General features: G+C 50.1%; 1 protein-coding gene across 4 annotated transcripts in view; it reads right to left on the bottom strand.

Annotated features, from left to right (window-relative positions):
- Myo61F (unconventional myosin 61F) overlaps positions 1–21,210 on the bottom strand; it is a 155,384-nt gene that overhangs the window by 27,304 nt on the left and 106,870 nt on the right. The window lies entirely within an intron of this gene.

Here is a 21,210-nt window from a genome sequence, read left to right on the forward strand (position 1 = left end):
TGCAAACGGATATTGTTAACAATATGCTGCACCAAAACATACACTAAACTACACCGAATCGGCACTGAATCTACAGTAAAACTACACTAAACTACATTAAATCGACACTAAGGTACATTAAATCTACACTAGACCTGCCCTAGACAGATAAAGAGGAGGAGGGAAAGGCAGGGATGTTAACCAGGAAGGGGTTCCGGTTGGCTACCCTGCACTGGGGAAGAGGGGTTAGGGCGCTAAAAGGAGGAAGAGCACTAGATCTGCACTAATCTACAATAAATCTACACTAAAACTACGCTAAAGCTAGCTACACTACACAAAACATATTATGCACTGAACAATACTATATATTATACTACCCTACGCACTATACTATACTGTATCAATCTGTCGTGAAAAATAGCGCAAAAGAGAGGTGCTGAAGAAACGGTAACACGCAACGGTACACCTGCCTATTCAGAAACAAGGATGGTGAACGAATAATAGAAACAAACATGCACTCATATATACTCAGTGTCCGACGAAATAACAGCCCGAGGAACCAAGCTGGTGTTGGGGCACCCCGTCATCAACCAGCTGTAGCCCACATCGTCGCACCCCTAACGCAATGCCCAGCTTGCCAAGCGCGTAATTGGCCGGCAACGTCGGGCAGCTCGGGACCGGTTTCCGGAAAAATGACACACGCGTTGAACTGTCGTGCTCGCTTCGCGATGCGAGCGATATAGTAGAGTGACTCGCTCGCTGGCTAACAAAAATAGACGTTACGTATGCACCCGCCATGCTAACACGAGGGGGTTTTCGAAAGCGCGTCTTCGTGCCCTTAGTATCACAAGCCGGCCGCGGTGGCTCGGTGCAACAGCACCGAGTGTCTATAGGAGGTGTTGCGCTCGTACAGGTGTTGCATGTATATGGCGGGTGCAACACCAACTAGAAACGCGTATGTGTGCTGAGATTTCGGTGCGCACTGATAGAACCTGATGAGCAGACAAGAGTATGGAAATGGGGGGCTCGTTATGACATACATTCGAAGGAAGCCGAAATTATTCTTAGTTGAAATGATTTGGCTTATGGGTTTATGGGGGTTTAACGCCCCAAAGCGACTCAGGCTATGAGGGACGCCGTAGTGAAGGGCTCCGGAAATTTCGACCACCTGGGGTTCTTTAACGTGTACTGACATCGCACAGCACACGGGCCTCTAGAACTTCGCCTCCATCGAAATTCGACCGCCGCGGCCGGGATCGAACCCGCATCTTTCGGGCCGGCAGCCGAACGCCATAACCACTCAGCCACCGCGGCGGCTTTAGTTGAAATGAATCGAGAACCTTCTACTATAGAAGTTTTCCCTGAAAGCAGGTAGTGTTGGTTTGACGTGTGAAAAACTATTAACCCTTACCTAACCAGCAACGTCATGAGGCAAAGTCATTGCTAAGCGCGCATGCATACGTGTATATGCATATACTATTATTCTTATGCCATACGTCGCGGACTGAAAGTCCACATCCGGCTTTCACCACTGCCGCCGTACTATCGAATTAAGCTAGCAATATCTTAACAAGATAATGCCCCCATAGTACGCTACATATCGAGCAAAACAACGTTCATTGAACGGCATTTATCTTTTATCGAGCTGTGCAGCGATTTTTATTGTTTTTTTTCCTTTTTGAATTAGCTGCTCGCGTGAAAGCAAGCACGGAGCAAAGTGATGAAGTATATATGCGAGCACTCAAGTTTGGAAAATGTATGGTTTAAACGGTGCGACGAAATCCCATCAGCTAGTATACGTATTAGGCGCAAATGATAATTTGTCAGCAACTTGACAGGGCTTAATGACGAAGGTGTCTCGCTGCATGCGTCGCCACTTTTCTAGCAGGAATGAAAAAAAAAAAAAACTCGCCGTTTTATTCAGGGTACCTTTCTTGCGTTTTTCACATCGCCAACCAGTCAAAGCAGAGAAGTGATTGGCACATATATATTCATGCTTCTTTGTAGCTGTCCTGTGGGATTAATACGAATGAGTGAATTCATATACGTACACATACCACTCTTGCCAAGCCGGCTGCGTTTTTGCCGTGATGTTCTCAGCGCGACACTTAAATCTCCGAGGCCCTCAACTTCTCCCGTTATCGCAATTTTCTCGGCCGCCTGGTTTCGACGGGCAATTAACGAGTTACAGCGTCGAGCGAAGCGCAGCGTCCGTGCCCACTCTTCGACACTGCATTAAGGCGTCGGCAGACTTGTCCGGGCAGTCGTTCTTCGTTTTCATTCCAGCGCCCGACGTCGATCGTTGTATTTGCTTTGCCCGAACAGAACAGCGTCCACGCGTGGAGCCAATAGAGAAAGGAGGCGATTACGCTTTGACAGCGCCAGCAACCAGCCGCTGCTGGTCAGGCCGCAAATGACAGCGATTTTTGCCGCCGCTTTTCTTCTAGTATAGCTCCCCAGTCATTTCGCTCCAACGCGGCGGCGGAGAAGGTTTGGGGCGGCCGGCCAGCCTTGACACGAAAGCGGTCTCGGCTGTAGCCGAAGACACTCAACGTCCTGCTCGATTAACCATTAACGCGCTGGCGCCGGTCGGAAAAATGGTTTTTCATTTTTTTGTTATTATTACATTGTTTACGCGCGCACTCGAAGTGGAGCAATGTGGAGAGCCTGTGCATACAGCTACCGGGTGGTGATCGCGGACCAGCAATGTTAATGCGTTGGGACGGTGGGGCTCGGTCCAGTCACGGTCGAACACACACTCCGGGAAAGCGGAGCGCCCGGGGGGGGGGGAGCAATGCTGTGACAAGGGCGTAAAGGACACGTAACTCTGCGGGCGGCTGTCATCGCGTTCAGCGTTTCTTAATAACTATACCGGAGATGCTGAATCACTTCTTCCTTGGAGCGGTGGAATGGAAAGGCGCAGTATTGAAATGAAAGGTTGCAGTGTCATCTTTCCTGGGAAGCCGCCGCAGTGGCTCAGTGTTATGGTACCCGGCTGCTGACCCGAAAGACGCGGGTTCGAATCCCGGCCGCAGCGGTCGAATTTCGATGCAGGCGAAATGCTAGAGGCCCGAGTACTGTGCGATGTCAGTGCACGTTAAAGAAACCCAGGTGGTATAAATTATCCGGAGCCCTCCTCTACGGCGTCCCTCGTAGCCTGTCTCTTTGGGACGTTAAACCCCCATAAACCAATCACCTTTCCTGGGAGCGCATCGCTTTTCGGAGCACTCCCTACTGCACTTTCAGTACGACCATAGGCATGCGCAGTCGTGACCACTAAGGTTGATGGAGGGTTGGACTATTAGGAAAGGTACAGCCACCTGTGACCCCAAACCCGTCCGCTTGTGAAGAATATGACGAAATAACTTTACTACCTACGTGGTTGCGCGATAGCCAGCGTTCGGCCGGTTGTGATGTTTGTAAAGCTGTGAGGGTGGTTCGACACCTATATTACGTAGGTGGTGCCAGAGGCTGCCCATATATATTCGTAACAGTCGCCATTTGTGTAACATTCTCTGCACGCCGTCGTTGAAGAATGGAGGCCGCTGATGATGCCACCAGCTGCACATCGCACTGGTGACGTCTTCGTCAGGCCTCGGGGCGCTTACTCAAATGTACAGCCTCGTTCAAAAGTTTTCGTACCATATGTTTTGCTTTGGAGCCCTGTATTGGAGCCACCTTACGGCACCGCTCAAGACCAAAAGCTCTTAAAACGTGAGGACAAGGGTTCTGCTCACCCTGAAGAGATCTTGAGCTTCAGGGGTGCCATTAGTTCCAGTACACAACTGGAAAGCAAACAATACGGCCTGAAGGCTTCCGAGGAAGGGTGCATCTTCCTCTCGGAAGAAACAGCCAGAAATCTCACGGTGCTATGTCTGGACTACACGGTGGCCGAGCGACGACATTGCACAGCATTCGTGTACGACAGCATACAAAAGCCAGCGCACCGGTGACAAAAGCGCATTATGCACTACATCAAAAAGTGCTTCTCTGGGAAAGGGGACGTTCGAAACTTTGGCTTGAATGCCACACATCCGAATTCCCTCACTTCGCAGAAAAAAAGTAAAGTGCAGGAGGCAGAGCTTATTGAGCATACATATGCCTATATCTTTATCTATCTCTACTTTTTTTTCTCTTTCTCTCTCTCTGCCGCCGACCACTTAGCTACGTCAGAGAAGGTAATGGGCTGTTAGTAAGAACACTGCACATTTAAAGCAAGGGTTATTCTGAACAGCGGTTGCCTATCAATGGTGCAGCATACACGGCGCACTCTATATCGTTTGTTTATATTGATAAAATGTATCTCGGGCGCCCCGTACAGTCAATACTCGAGTCGCGGTAAACAATGTCAGGGACGGCAACAGATTGCCATCATTGGCATCCCCCCGAGACCTTTAATGCACGCACAGATATATCTGCGCGGCATAAGCTCTTTCGCGTCTCACTTTTAGAATGCAGAAGGCCGACCAGCAGCAAGACCGGGAGTTTCAAGAATCTGCGTCTCTGCATCAGATGCCGAACGCTTTCTTTCCTTTGCTGCTGCAGGGACGCGCGTCTGGCTCCACGCACAGGTACGGTGACTGGTGGATGGTGATGATTACGTAGTTGTAATGGACTTAGATGACCTCAAAGCCGTGGCAGTACATGGCACAGATGAGGCGCAGTGGATTACGAGGGCCACAGGGCCCGTATTCTGCAGCGGTTCTTCACGGTTATTTTCTGTTCTTTTGTCTCGCTACCAGAATTCAAGCCCAGAATCAAAGTCGATCATCACAAATTTCAAAGAGAGAAAAGAGTGATTCAGGAAATTAATCGTGAAGAAAACACGGCCCCAGGACTAAATTCCCATAAACTGAGTTCTCCGTACGCATCTGCAGGTACCGGAACACACATGGTACATTCGCAGGTATCTTCGTCAGCGATATGTGGCCGCCGACATGCCGAGAAACAGTGAAGGCATAAACGAACAGAAAAGCAGGGAGGCTAATCATAATCGGGTCTAGTTAACTATCCAGATTCTAATCGATGCGGCCGGGGATAGCAGGTGTCCTTCCGCGATCTCTCCCTTCCGCAGAAGGGAACAGTGTGACAAATCTACACCGTGTTCCTCCTCCGGGGATTTCCAAGACAACGCGCACACAGAAATGCCTCATTCAGCTCTTTGGACTGTGCTATTTGCTTATAGACCGTGACGACGTTATAACATATGCACGCCAGTGATTGATAGCACAGAGTGAGCTCATTTTTCTGGCTCGACGCTGGCACCGCTCTGAAGCATCTTTGTGGAAGCATCTCAGAGGGAAGTGCATCTCAGAGGGAAGTGCATCTCAGAGGGAAGCACCTCAGAGGGAAGCACCTCAGAAAGGAGCACCTCAGAGGGAAGCTTCTCTGTGTGAAGCAACCCATGTGTGGAACATTTTATGGCGTAGAGAATTTGGTGTGCACGCATAATCACCATCATTCAGTAACCATTAAAGGCCCCGTTAGCGATATTACATAAGGTGCCCGGTTGGTGGAGGCAGGGATGATCGATGGTCATTCATACATGTAAATGTCAAATAATGAACAGGACAAAACTAAAAGTAAGACAATACAAAAGAGATATATCAAATCCAAATCAAGCAAGAAACAAAATACAGTAAAAAAAATGGGGCAATGCAGACTTATTTAATAAGAGTGCAGTAGTACAGGCTAATACACAGGCTAATACATAGGCTAATATACAGGCAACTGACTAAAAGTGCGAGTAAAATTCGCAGCAGTCGGCTGAAGTGGTCGTCTAGTAGCTATCTGAATATGGAAGGGTTAAACTCGGTGGAAACGTGTTCGGGAAGATTATTCCGTTCGTCTATGGCACTAGGAAGGAACTATTTATTCACGACATTTGTAGAGTCATGCGAACGCTGTATATATGCTCGATATGACTTACCTAAATAAACGACGAGCTGATCGTAAAGAAGCGTGTAAAGTGTTGGCGCCAAGTGCTACAAAGTTAAAGTACTGCATTTTATGCAAGAGACGAAGCATTGGAATTTTTCGGCGGTGCGCTCAGGGTTGAAGGCCAAGAGATGAATCCATGTGAGCAACGCTGAGCCGAGGTGAATGCTGTGACGTGATGACACTTGCTTTGCGATTCTGAACGGCTTGGAAGTAATGAATAAAATATAAGCATTGGTGATGTTTCGATGCTGCTGAGGAGCTTTCTAGCTTAGCGTGAATGCACGTTTCCTAAGCTAGCTGTCTAATGGATGGAGGGGACAATAGCGAGTGATCTCCTGATAAGTGATGTGGAAGCATCAGCACAAAGCTTCGTGATGTGATTTGCCCACAAATCGTGTGCGGACGTACGAAGGGAGCGAAACGTTAATTTTCGTGGATCTGGGCTAGAGGAACACGTGGAGCCACTACAGTGGTCACGCTGTTCAGGTCCGGTCTGAGAGTGGGTGCACTGATCAGCGGTTTAGGGGGCGAAAAGCCCAGGAGTATTCCCCTTTATATCTGCATTGAAGGTACTGTACCATGGAGGTTACATTTCATCGCTCGAAAAAAAAAAATTTCTGAAAACCAGCCAGCACGTCTGAGGTCGCCTGCTTGCACCGAAAGGCCATCCCGAGATGTGAGCGCCAGTTTTGGAGCGTTTTCGCGTGAGTATCAACCTCTTTGTTGTACTCTTTATTTCTTCTATCCGTTCATATCTAGAGAGAGAAACAGCTACAACGGTAAGTTTTAGAACCACCCGGGGAAGAAGGCTAGAACGCAGCATCAGGGTCGTATCGAAAGGATCATCTAAACGGCTTAGCTGGAGGACTCCCACGGACCGCCATTTTCACGATATAAATCTCCGCTCGCGCGTAGTATATAGACGACCCATGCAGCGTCCTGTACGAAGGCGCCTCACGGAGGCAGTTTAATGGCCTACTTTTCCGCGCATTTCGACCGATAACGACACCGCCAGCACAGTATGCAGGGCCGAGCGGAGAGCTTCGCCGGGAAGCGTGGCCAGCGTTTTTTTTTGTTTTTTTGCCGATTTCCCTGCATATACTGTCCCACAACACACCCACGGAGAGTCAAGGCATATACTAACCGTATCGCTGTTGTGTTCCCTCGTGCGTGCACGGAGGCTTCAGCGAGCAGATGCTATACAGGTGCTGTGTGGCGGTGTCTGAAATGCGTGCGCACCATGCATTCTGGCGATGGAGGGAGCAGTTCTTGGTTGCTTCCCGAGTGAAATGTCCCTGGCCGCCTGGGCAAATCGCAGCGGGAGGGGAGTCCGTGAGACCCGAATGATGGTCCCTCCGACGCGCGCCGCACTGCCAGAGAGAGCAGGTACTATGTATGCCAGGAACGTGCTAAGAGTGTTCATATGGAGGGCACACCGCGGCCCCCACCCAGCAGGTGTGGCGCGGTGTGGATGGCTTAACGCCGCCTGGTCTGCTGTTTTTTCGCTCTGCGCTGTCAACGATAACTCCCGTGTATGCGGACCTCGAAACACGTTAGCCGCGTCAAGTGAGGAAAATAAAAGTTACGGAAAGAGTGATGCGGGGATCTGTGTGCATACCACAGTGTGTTCATGTGTTCAGTAGTCGATGATCGCGCTAAGTGCGGCTTGTTCAAATTGTAGCGGCGATGGAGAACTTGCGCTGAAGTTTGCGGTGCCGATTGCAGCGCCATAACACACTGCCTAGCGAGAAGAGCAAGCAGTTTTGGGTAGTACTCTTAGTACTTTTCCGCGCCACCTTCAGGCGCTTATTGGCGTGAGCCTCCGCGCCCTGTCGAATGCGCACGTGCCGTGAGTCAGCTATCCGGGCTACGCCGAGAGAAGCTAGGCAATGAATGCTGTCAGCCAAACGCGGGTATCTAATCGCGCAGAATGTGTTCTCGCGTTTGCAGCGGCCCAAGCGGCTGACAACAGCAGTTTTGAGTCAGCGAATGGAACAATTGCAGTGCCACCTTGCAAGCTCAAGTTCACCATGGTCCGTCCGTCTGTCCGTCTTGTTAACAATGCGTCGCGAGGCGTGGCATATACTTTCCATGTTCGTGTGATATCCGTAACTAACACACCAGGCTTGACTGGATACATCATGTTCTCTACATTTGCTTCCGTTTGTATGTATACTGGCATTTTTTTCCCCGCGTCTGCCTCTGTATTCGCTTTGTTTCTATAGTTAATATTTCTTTTGTCTGGTTGTGATGCACATGATTTTTTTTTCTTCGTTCCAGTTTGCAACTTGCTTTTGTTTGTCTATAATAGGCAACGTTCCACGCTTTCATTTTTGCCTATCACTTCATCTTCCAAGGCTCGCTCACCTGCATAACTCTAATAACCGGTCCTTTTGCGTAGCAGTGTATGCATACACCCCTCTAAACCGAAAGAATCGCGCCCGAGATACGAAAAAAAGAATGGTTTGTCGTTAACGATAAATTTTTCTGTAGTACTATTGTATTTTCTGCAGCATTCTTCTCTTGTTTTGTCGTTTACGACAAGGCACAGCCGAATACTACAGAAACTTTCGTTGTTACTACAAAACTTTTCTGTCGTGTTTTTCGACTGGGCATGGAGTGTACGTTAAACGCGGTAGTGTTTATAGTGAACGCTTTTAAAGGCGCGACTGGTCTTTATTGTTATGAAGGTGAGCTTAAACATGGAGCGTCGACCACGTGAGCCCCGCAGTATACGAACGCAACAGTGGGTGAAAAATCTGGCGCGCGTGCCCTGGAATGCATAATAATAATAATAATTGGTTTTGGGGGAAAGGAAATGGCGCAGTATCTGTCTCATGTATCGTTGGACACCTGAACAGCGCCGTAATGGAAGGGATAAAGGAGGGAGTGAAAGAAGAGAGGAAGAATTGGAGGTGCCGTAGTGGAGGGCTCCGGAATAATTTCGACCACCTGGGGATCTTTAACGTGCACTGACATCGCACAGCACACGGGCGCCTTAGCGTTTTTCCTCCATAAAAACGCAGCCGCCGCGGTCGGGTTCGAACCCGGGAACTCCAAAATTTGTTTTTAAAGATGTTTTTTCGCACGCGGTATCCAAAGGAGAATCACCAACATCCAGACACGGAGGCGCACCAACACACCGCGTCGAACGAACGTTTCCGCGTTTCATCCGCGCGCTGTTACAGAAACAAGCGCGCCGCGCGCGTTGTCAGATGCGCCGGAAACGACGTGTTGTGTACCAACCCACGCGCAGCCGTGGCGTGCTGCGACCTTCTTTCCCCTCTGTGTAAACGCATATCCCGGTGGTTATTTGCTTGGCGTATCGTGCAGAAAGGAACACGCTGGTTTCTCTCCAAACCGTCGGGTTACGTGATGGAGGAGGCACCGCAGCAGACCGCAGCGGCGGTTACGCGCCGAGACGTGTTCGCGGGCCGGAGTGAAATAAAGAGAGGGAGGTTTGGGACGCCGCCAAGCAGGCCACGTACGCGTTACTTTACCTGCGTGGTTTCTGTGCCACACTGAGTGGGGAAACACCAGCGGGGACGCGCTGCATACGCATGCGATGTTTGCATGGATTCAAAAGAGGTGCGCTGTTGCTAAGTGGTGGAGGGATGCTGCCTTGTGCTCCTTCCTGTGAAGTATATACAGTGACGGCTGGGCTTTTTCAGTGATAAGCGGCATGTTTACCTCCTGCCCAGTAAGCATATATGTTATCCAGGTGCTCTTAGACAACACCGAGTAGGGAACACCACCTAGCTGGGACTGGACACTGTATGTAGGGCGTGCTGCTGGCTTGGACCGTAAGTGAGCTGTAGACGCGATGCAGCCAACATGCCAATGGAGTGCTAATAGCCTGGCAGCTTTTATATGTGCGGCCACTGGACCTGTGCGGCTGACTCTAGCTATAACTTTATCATACGAGCTAATTTTAGTCAAACACACAAAACAATTACACTAAAACTAAAAACTAAGAGAAATACCCTGAACGTATGGAGTCTCACAAGGCTTCAACTACACCTAATCACGTTTTCTTGCTGCTGGGAGCTTCAACGCCACATAAGCGACTGCACATTGCAGAGCGTATGTCGTGGATACTTGCCGCACGAAGCCTTTAGTCCGGTATATGCAGCAGGGAAGAGTTTGGCCTCGATTTTGTTTATAGCTGAGAGTGAGGAGGACAGTGGGCCACAACAAGAGCTGCGGGTGCCTAGTAATAATGCGTTAGTCATGTCGCCTGAAAAGAAGGTAGCTCACCACAGATACTTGCATACCTCGGCCTATGCACGGAATTGTTAAACATACTCGCAACATTACAAGATCTTCTTTAGTTGTACTATTTTCGCGTGGTCACGACAAGGGATAGATATGCTGACAGTAAGAAGAAGGAAAAATCTGTCACTCCTGCAAGCAATAAAAAGCGGAAGCCAAGCCCGGGCCTTGTTTTTTTTTTTTTTCAGATACAGTGTTAAAACTACCTGCTATAAACTTCTCGGTTTGACGAAGATAGCAACAGTGTCCGTGGCATCTTGTTAATCAACTGTTACTGAATAAATGACGCCACAACAGGCGGTCCATGACTAAACTTAATAGGGTGACAGTCGTGGCATGTGCGATTTCATTCGTCCAAAGAGCATCAAAAGTTTGTCCAGGCCAGCGGATATCCTCCTTGGCCGCCCCGAGACCACGAACTGTCTTTGTAGCAAGAGGAAGACGAGTGACTGTTTAAAAAAAAAAAGTGTTTAGCGGGGTCCCGGTCACGGAAGTGTGGTATACTCTCCTCACTAACCCGAAAGAAGCATCGCATCTCGGGATGCAAGCAGTAAGTAGACACGTATCGACCCTTGGCGAAGGCCAGGTCGAGCAAGCTAGACCTATCGACGTGGGTTCTAATCAAGATCCAAGTGCTTCTGAATCGGTTTTCTCGGAAAATACAGCCCCCGCCGCGGTGGCTCAGTGGTTAGAGCGTTCGGCTACTGATCCGGAGTTCCCGGGTTCGAAACCGACCGCGGCGGCTGCGTTTTTATGGAGGAAAAACGCTAAGGCGCCCGTGTGCTGTGCGATGTCAGTGCACGTTAAAGATCCCCAGGTGGTCGAAATTATTCCGGAGCCCTCCACTACGGCACCTCTTTCTTCCTTTCTTCTTTCACTCCCTCCTTTACCCTTGCCTTACGGCGCGGTTCAGGTGTCCAACGATATATGAGACAGATACTGCGCCATTTCCTTTCCCCCAAAAACCAATTATTAATTATTATTATTATTATTATTAAAATACAGCACCTTTCGCAATGCATTTCGTGTCAGTTTCGCGTTCAGTGCCGCCTTTAATTCGCTAAGACGTTCCGCTGGTATCGCCGAGAATCACAGCTAAAAAGCATTTCTCGCTTAAAAACCTGAGAAGCTTCCGCGATTAAAAAATAAAAAATAAAAGTAAACACGATGAACACTGCAAAGCTGTTCCCAGCTTTGCTCCTTATTCAATAAACATCGCGCATCAATCCCCCCGACGCGGACGCTCCTGGCGGTGATCCAGGCTGCAACTCCCGTATTGAATGTATACACACACAGAGCAGAGAGAGCGGCGGCCCCTCGCTGGCTACTTAACCGACCGGCAGCCATGTTCGTGCGGATGATGCATTGGGCGGCGTTTACTCTGGCGGTCGGACAAAGTGTCAGCCGCGCGCGTGCGAACCTAAGCTGCAGCCGAGCCCAGCTCTCGTTTAGTGGACTGCAGTGCATATCGCCACGCCTGGCGCCATTACAAGGAGCGTGGCCAATGAAGCCGGCGGAATGATGAAGCCCGCACAAGCACTGGAGGGGCAGTCGAGTTGTTTGCACATTTGTGTACCAGCAGATGTCGTCAATCGCGCACAATTCTCGTGAAAAGTGACCAATCATTCGCGTGACACTGAAGTGTGCAGGTATAGCGAAGCTGTATTGGCAGTCATAAGCTCAAGACAAAAAAAAAAAAGGTACTCCGTTTCACTTAATATAGCTATCTAGCGGCAGAACCGTCAAAGGTCTCGCACGAAGTATGGCTGATGACTCTTCCAGCGCAGTTATGGGCGTAATTTGGAGCAGAAAATTGTGCTACAATACTGCACATGACCTGTTTTGTTTTTTGTCACTTCGAAATTTAAGAAACGTACACACGTGACATACAAGTAGAACCCAGCACAACTTCTGTAGATTGCTTCAGAAACTCGAAAAGACAGCTCATTCGCTTCGCCAATAAGTGTATCGCAACCTTAACGCCATTTGAAACTTTGAACCGACTGAAACTGAGCACAAATATGGCATCCATTTTTTTAGTGGGCAATTACAGCGCACGCTAAACGGTGCACAGCCGTTCCATTTGTGCAAATCAGAGCGCTACTCTCCGGATACGTTTCTTCCAGCGGAGGGAGTGGCAGAGGCGAAGAATTAATGTGAGACAAGCGAGTCGACCCGCGTGGTATACAATCAGAGACACAACTAACGCTCGCTAGATGACAGATGAGCATAAAAGCAACAAAACGCTGCAATCGGCAGGAAACGAGAGACACGAAAAAAAAAGGAAGGAAAAAAAACTGGCTACATGTTTATTCGTTACGGCGAAGCTCACAATGTGCGCACTGCTTTTTGAGCGTATACCCGACTCCGCGCGGTGGGAGCGCTGCATTGAGTTAGGGCTCGAATTGGACAGGAGTGTCTCAGAGATCCGAATGTGGCATGCTCGAGTTTCTGTACGCAATAGAACGCTTACATATTACAATGAGGATGATAAACAAAAAAATTGTTACTGCTTCAATACAACGCTCAATTCGACGTGACAGAGACAACACAGGACGGGACATAGAGAGGGAAAAATATCCATAATAGTTTTAGCGCTACGTACTACTGCGCGTGTGCTGCTGGTATCTGCGATAAGTCTCCGCTAGTAAGTCTCCGTTACACTATCTGTTTAGTATAAACGACACCAAAACAGAGGAAGAAATGAGCGTCGATGTTTCACAGGATCAGCTTTCCTCTGCACAGTTGACTCCCTTCCATTACTGAACCCGACAGGACGATCGACATTGGCTGATCATTTCATTAAGCGCCCGTAGACACAACTTTCTGGTGATGTTTCTCGACATAATTGCTGTCCCAGACATCTGTGGAAGTCACCATCATGATCACAACTTGTTTTGTTGAATCAGGGAATCACTAACGATTCACCATCGTCAACGATGCACTCAATCGAAATAGAATTATCAAATCTGTACTGTTCACAAAGCTTTCTTTTTTTTTTCCGCTAGCCTATTCTCGACTCTGGGTCGAGACAAATAGATTCGTCGTTGCTGGCAGCTGTTTCTCTGCATTTGTTTTTTCTTCAATTTTACGGAAAAGCTTGCATCATCTCCGGGCAAGTATATTTTTTTTTTCTTAACACGGCATTCATTATACGCACGATGCAGTTTCCATTTCTTTTTTCCCCTTTATTTCCCCCCTTCCTCCCATACAGTGCCTCCACAAATCACGCGACACGTAAACGGCTCTCGTAAATCACTCGCGACCACCATGGGCTCCAGCACGCTCGGCCTCCGAGCGTTACAGCGAGCGGTCGGACCTCGAACAGAAGAGAGATAAGAGAGAAAAGAAAAAAGAAAGGCTGAGTCGGCAATTTATACGCTCACAGCGGCAAAGCAGGAAGTGGGCGAACGAGAAACGCAAAGAAGAAGTAAACGAAGAGAGAAAATAAAGCAAAACGAAAACGATGCGTGGGAAACGTCGAAGAAGGGAAGCAACCTGTGTTACGCTCGAGTGACTCTGGAAAGGGCGGTATACACTCATTTCCATCTCCCGTCGTATATATATGTGCGCCCGTAGTGAACGCCCGGCAAGCGCCTATAGGTCTGCGTCTTCGCGCGTCTGTGGTTGTGGTCGCGGCGGTGGTTGTGGTACACGATTACACAACAAGCACGATATATGGCGAAAGAAAGAAATAAAGAAAGATAGAAAGAAATCAAGAAAGAAAGAAAGAAAGAAAGAAAGAAAGAGGGTACGGGTCGCGTGCACAGCGACCGGCTGCATAATCGCGGAGGAGATGGCGGCGACGTCGCTCAACCGTCTTGTTTCTCCGTCGCTGTCCCCTCCTCTTCTTTTCTTCTTCTGTCGCTCCCCCTTCCCCTCCTATCCCTTTCCTCCTCAACTCAACCACTTGAGCAATCCGAAAGGAAGGCAGACTCGAGGGCATATTGCAGAGACTTCCGCTTTCGTTATCTCTTCGCACACAGTGTCATCTTCTCGAATCGAGACACTTATCTGTGGCTTGCCAAGGCTTCAGGGCTGCGCCGCTAGAGGTCTCTCGTTCTTTTTGTGTTTGTTTAGTTTCTTTTCCAGTCGTTTTCTTTGGTATTTTGTTTTTTATTTTTACATATTTCTGCTTCTCGACCCACCGATTTTGCACGCGGAGCGCGTGACTTTGAAATAGGTCGACAGGGCTCGGCGGGTGAAGAAGGCGGGAAGGGGGGGGGGGAGGCGTCGGCAAGAAGTCAACAGCTCGGCGGCCTGGGGCGTATAGTACGCCTGTTGCGTCCCGCGCCGTACGCGCAGAGCCGTTCGATACGCGCCGTTGCGTGGGGCACGACCCGCGCGAGGCGTTGAGATTGAGAGAGCGTGGACGACGAGTTCGTGAGGTTGGCGTGGGAGACGAGTGTATGTGTGTTGCGCAGGGACGAGACACACCTGCCGGCGTCCGACGGAACAAATGGATAATGCCGCAGGAGTATTCGGCTATGGTTATATATAGCGCTTCGTATACCAACGTGCGAAGATATATCGTGAGAAGATATATATCTGCCCAACAGGCCGCACTAGCCGGGCGTTTGGTCACACTCTATGGCTTTCGGTTGCTGATCGCGAGGTCGCGGCACCGAATCCCGCGGCAGGCAGCGCTTGGATGGAGGCGAAATGCTAAGGGCGGCCGTGTGCTGCTCTATATCAGAGCACAGTAAAGAACCCGAGGTGGCGAAAATCAGTCCGGAACTATTACGGCAACTCTTTAGTTCTGCCTGCCTGCACTCTCGCCTTCATCCCTTCCCTTACGGTGCTGTTCAGGCGGCTGAGTAAACCGGACTATTTCGATAGCTCTCCGCCTTTGCCGATATGTTCTATTAATTGATTGCAGCTTATAAGGGCGACCCTAGCAACATCACTGCAGACTGGCTATGCCAAGTTGAACGCTTTGTTTTACAGAGCTGCCTACGGTAGTTTGCATGGCAACAAACGGCGCTGGAGTAGGATGTCGTAACCGAAAACAACCTCATGCTAAACCTTTCACCAATGATTTTATCAATTCGGGCCGTAATGTTATCGCGTTTTTTGAAGCTTGGAGAAAAATCCACTAGCCGAGCAACATGCGTTACTGAGATGTTATCGCGGTTACATTGTTACCTATAGGAGAACGGCGGAAAGTCTGCAAACACTCCAACTTTGTTTTCACGACGCCGCAAGAAAGAAGAAAAGAAAAAAAGCAAAACAAGGAATAAGCCGAGCTACAGCATTGTTGGAGCTACAGCATTGTTGGAGGTCACCAGGATCCTTCCGTACGAGCCAAAAGTTTATTTTTGTAATTTTTTTTAAACATGTGTTCAATTCATATATCATGTAGTCGAATCCAACACGATGTACGAGATAGCCGGTTAGCTGCTGCCTCTTCCTTAAGATTCTACTCATTGATCATCGTGGCACAGTTCTTACACGTCTGCACGACATTTAGATCAATCAATCAATGTGTATGTTTGTATTTTTATGCAGGTAAAAATGCAGGCAGCGGGGACAAAAAAGCTGCTCTGAGGCGAACTTGACTGGGTCCCCACCCTCTTTTACATGGCCGTTTTCGCAACAGCTCTCGATCAAATAGCTTTAAAAAAAAGTACAAATGATTCGCAGCACGTGCGATTTCTACGCATAAGATGGATAATGTTTTACGCAACAATGTTAAAAAGTACAACAAACAAACATTCGCTTAGAGGTATTATCACGCTTCTACAGTAATAATGCAGCGTAACGTGCTTCTACTATGCTACAGTGAATATCTCTGAGATAGCTCAGGATGGCCCTCTTCTCAACGTAAGAAAGCTGTTTCCACACATCCTGTACAACCTCCCTGCCCGGAACCCTACACAAGTGAAGCGTTGGAATGGCGAGCCAGTTGTCTCGCATCCCGCAGTGAAGGGGATTCTCGGGAAACGAGTAGCTCATGCCTTATCTCCGCTTAGGCTCTCGGCGCATACAGATACGCACTGCACACCACGGTACTCCTGCAGTGCGTGCGTGCGTACATATAAGAGATAAGGGTTGGCATTTCTGGGCGCCTCGAGAAAGAACCACTACGGCTTATCAAATACGAGTCAATATTTTCTCATGGCTGCAGCTCGGCTGACTCCGTGCGACGGTCCATGAAATACAACCTCGCTTGCTCTCCGCGATAAACGACGCAGTTGTCCGTGTCCAAGGGATGAAGTCGTCGGATGCGGGCTCTTAAACGTGCCTCCGCTGCCCTTTACAAAAAAGCTTTCACACCTTCAGCCCGTCCACTGGGTTAAAGAAAGCCTTGGTTAAAGAAAGGGTCAGGGCTTTAAGTTGGTTAAGCCAGTTATACAGTGCGAAAGCGCGGGCAGTATTAGTGAACGAAGAAGACGGAGTGCAACGAACAGCGCGAGAGTGGGTTGCAGTTCAACACGAGGCGTGTTCGGCAGCGGCGATAGTCTTGAGTGCTCTCCGCTGATTCGTTCGCGCCGCCGCGGACTCGACTCCCAGTCGCGGGTATTGATTTGATTTATGTTTTAACTTAACGTGGCGTCACTGATGCTAGCCAACGGCACAAGATCCAAAGATTGACAAGATTCCTGGTCGGTGTTGGTGAGCGTAGGAGTCGTTTCGCACAATTAATGCATCGTCAAGCCACGTGATGATAATGATGTTAGTGGAGCACTTACGGCATCACTAAAAGCCTTGAAACGCGCGTACAAGGGCTCTCCACACCCTACATTCCAAACACATAAACGCCTATATTGGAGTAAAAAAGGGAGTAAGTTGTCCTCCAGCGCACTCCCTTTCATAAAAGGACAACTACTCGAGGACAACTTACTCCCTTTTTACTCATTTCTGTTTAGAGTGTGCAGAAATGCTAAACACTCCGCCATATACAAGGCTGAAAAGCAAACCGCGCGAATGGAATACTTGTGACCAAGGGTGCACGTCCCAACGACCCCCCCCCCCCCCCCCCCCCCCCCCCCCCGTTTTCACTGTCTACACCGACCCGCAGATGAAGCCAGTCAAGCGTGCCACGCGCGCTCATCGGCGTTAATCACAGTCCGACATCGGTGCAAGGAACTTCCTCCCCGCGCGCCCACAACGAAGCGACCTCCACACCTCTTCGATCACCGAGGTCGATAACGCTCAATCGCTTCACGCCACACTGCTTTTCGCCGAAACACTTTATTGTTTTGGGGGGGAAGGGGAAAGCTCGACCTCTGCCTATACGAGTGTGTATGCTAACGCGTGCCGCGACAGCTTTAGGGCCGCGATCGCGTGTATACCTGAGCACACTCGCCCCGTCTATTACCCGAGCCAGGTTACACGGTGTGCCGTTGCAAACAACACGTAATCGACTACCCGACGCATACATCAACAGCATAGGCTTGAGCCGCGTAAGCGGGATACGCGGTCAGCAGCTCGGCGGCGCTGTATCCCGTTGCCGTTTTGTTCCAGCCTGAAACGCGAGGCGCGGCCCGACACGATGGCGACGCAGCAGCGCAAGGTGTACGCGATCCTGTCGGGGAATGCGGCAGGCAGCAGAGGGCCCGCACCCAGCGGCACAGCACGGTATATGATACGCACTGCCGCGCTCCTGCAGGGGCGGACGGCACAGAATGCGCGCGATCCCTGCCGCCGCCGGGACTCTGAGCAATCGGCGACCGCCATCTGGGGCTGACGACGGCACCCAGACGGACGACGCCCCGGCATTACCACTGGGTACGACAAACAACAACAGCAAATAAAAACGCGAGAAGCAAAAGCGCAGGAGGACACGAAGTGGTTGTCCCCTGCTGGCAGCCGACGCCTGAGAGCAGCGGCACTGCCAGTGCCGTGGCGATGGCACGAGATCGTTTCGATTAGCGATTACGATCTCGGATCGAAGTGTCGCGGAGACTTGGTTCTCGCGGCGCTGTGGGTTCGTGAGTGCGTATTAATTAGGCGAAGCTTTCGAGACCACTTTTCGATGTCGCGCTGCAGTCGAAATCGGGCGAGCTAAGTTTAAATGGCCCAGGAATTGGCTCGCGTGGGATTTGAGGGCCGCTATTTTGGACTCGGGCGAGACCTGTAATGCGGACGGGCTGCCGACGGTCCGTTGGGTTGCAGGCTGGCTTCCAAGGGAAGGTAACGTGCCCAGAGCCAGTCAGGTGAGGAGGTTTCTTTCCTTTACCGCACATTTAAAGGAAATGGTGGCCGCCGTCGTCAATCGAAAATAAAAGTTTAAAGTTCAGCGCTTCCGATATGTTTCGTCTTCCTTCGCCTCTTCCCTTGTGTTACTCTGCGCTGGTTCATCATAGCCTAATGTACAGGCGCCCACAAATGTTTTAGAAACACAAAAATTGGCAGCAAATCTTAGTTTGTGGGCAGCCTAAGCATGCTTTCCACTTCCCGGGAGGCCTGCACGATGTGCCTCACAATGCCATTTACCTGCGCCTTCAGTCAGTGAGGAAATCGAGGCGTGCGACTTCGGTGTCCTGATCACTTTTGTGGGCCCATGTATACAACATGTTCATTCATTCATTCCTTCGAAGAAAGAGAAAATGGAAGGGGGTGTTCAACGCGTCCCCTCAAGAAAGAATTAATCGATCCCTTCAAATGTGCTCATAGAGAACAGGCGTTATGCAAAGTTATCATAAAAGAACAGAGACACTAGAACAGAGGACGAAGCAGGGGGAGGTATACCGACTAGCCCGAGTTCCAGCCTCACTGACAACGTGCACGCTATCCGCAGGACGAGACGGCCTGCATATATATCAGGCGCACAAACACAATAGAGATCGAAAGCAGACCGTCGCGCGTCGGCTGCACGCGAAAGGGCACATGCATCTCCTCTTACTTTCCGAACGAGGGATCGGCAAACAAACAAGAGGAAGTAAACTAGACAGGCGCGGGGAAGAAGAAGAGTGAGCAAAGGAGAAATGAAGAACAAAAGCGGGTCGCAGCACATCTCCGCTGTTGGGCGAGGAGAGCACGGAGCCGCCGCCGGGGTCCACGCGGCCTGCTGCTCCGGAAAGATAAGGAGCGGCCCACCGCCACGTGCGCAGACCGGTCGCCCATCCCGGCCGCGTGTTGTTGCTGCCGCCGCCGTCTCCTCCTCCGGTGTCGCCAGAGTTCCCATGGTGGGCAAGGGCAGGCCGCGGGGGAGATTGCGTGGCCATGGCGCGTGGCCTCTATGGCGACGACTATCGCTGGAGGGGGGGCTCCTGTCTGAAGCCGAACTGGCGGCGAGCGCCCTGCTGTGCTAGGATACAACTCAAGAACGAAGCGGCTTTTCCTCGTCACAGGACCCCGTTCCAGCCAATGGTGACAATGCAGGGAGCGGACTATCTCCGACCATGGAGGGAGGGGACTATCCCCTTTCATCTGCCACTCCCTGCATTGTCATGCTAGCAGGGTCATAAGAATCGGCCGACGCCACTGGATGGAAGGGGGTCTTTTGACAGGGAAAAGCCGCTTCGTTCTTGAGTTGTAAGTCCCCAGAACGCTGTGGGCATTCAGAGACAGGTTCGCGGTCACACAGTATCTGCAGAGAGTGAGTGACTCGCACTTGAAGCCGGGCGTGATCAATGCGCATCCCGAAAGAATGCAATAGCTAAATAAATGCCTATAGGTGGTGCTCAGCCCAAAGGTGAAGCAGAGATTTCGCGTGAATCCGGACGCCCGAGTGATACCGTAAGGACTCCAGTGATACTGTAAGGTAAGCTAAGTCTTCAGGTAAAGAAATCTCGAGAGAAACCAAAAGCATCGAGTGGAACTAGTCGACGGATGAAGCGAAGCGCGGCGAAATCCGAAGACGCGACTGAAGTCCAAAACGAAGCTTAGCTCAGAGTCTCGAGCGAACATGCTCTATTCGCAGGGAAGGTACACTAGCTTTTGAGAGAGCCTGTAACCGTCCACAGGACTCACTTCGCTTGACACCTACCTCACCATAAGTGGCCAAGCCACATGGAAGGAGCACCAAACCTGTGTGTATCACGCCATTCAATTCACTTTTACTTTATTTTTATTCTCCATTCCGGCATTAAATCGCTAAACAACAGGTCGGGCAGGTATTCATTTATATATGTGCCAGACTAAGGGCGCCGACTGGAGGATGCATGGTACAGCGAACAGGCCTTGTAAGCCCGCCCACCCTGCGGCAGTGGGGCGCGTTCGTTTTTGTCGTAGAAGGGGAATAACTTGTCCGCGCGCCAGATTGCATATTTAAACGAACCCCACTGTAGGTGAACGCCCAACCGTTGTCCTTTTCACCGAGCTGTCTCCGGGGCTCCAGCTTTCATTTCTTTATTTACTAAGCGTGTCAAGTTTAAGGCCTATAGCGTTCTATCTGCGGCCTACAGATGCATTAAGAATTTATCCGCTGGACTGCCAGCAGCTGCCAAGAAGAGATTATTGCGCACGATTGCAAGACATCGGCGGGCAGTGAAAATCCAATGGACGAACGCGAAAGAAAAAGGAATGGAAGCTGGAACATACGAAGACGACGGCGAATCAAACGGAATCAAGAAAGTACCTTCATGGACTGACAGTGACAGCTGGACACCCTTTTTTTTTCTGGCTTGTACGAGTGGAAAGAGATTACTTCGCCTATAGAGGACGCCAGAACTGTGTCATGCCAGAATAGCCGACCTTAATTTGTTCTCAATCAAGTGGCGGCGGGGCGGAGCAATTGCCAGCAGAAAAGCGCAAGGTTAGCGCTTTTAATAGCTAACAACACGCTCAACTGTCGAGAAATAAAGGGACGCATTCAGAGGCATATCAGGGCGAAACCGGTCCAAAACCACGGCGCTAAACATCGACGATGTTGGGGCAAAGCCAAACTATACACCGCCGCTACCAGTGGCGGGTTAACGCAAACACAAAAACTAACGAGCCTGCAGCCGTGGTTGGCGGACCGACAACAGAAAAATGAACCGCCAAGGACTGCGGATGTGAAGGAAATAAAAATAATCATAAAGGAAGGAAGGAACGAAGGTGAACGCAGAACAAGGTTTCAGTGCGTTTACA

This window comes from Amblyomma americanum, chromosome 2, assembly GCF_052857255.1.
Source record: "Amblyomma americanum isolate KBUSLIRL-KWMA chromosome 2, ASM5285725v1, whole genome shotgun sequence".
Classification (NCBI taxonomy): Eukaryota; Metazoa; Arthropoda; class Arachnida; order Ixodida; family Ixodidae; genus Amblyomma; species Amblyomma americanum.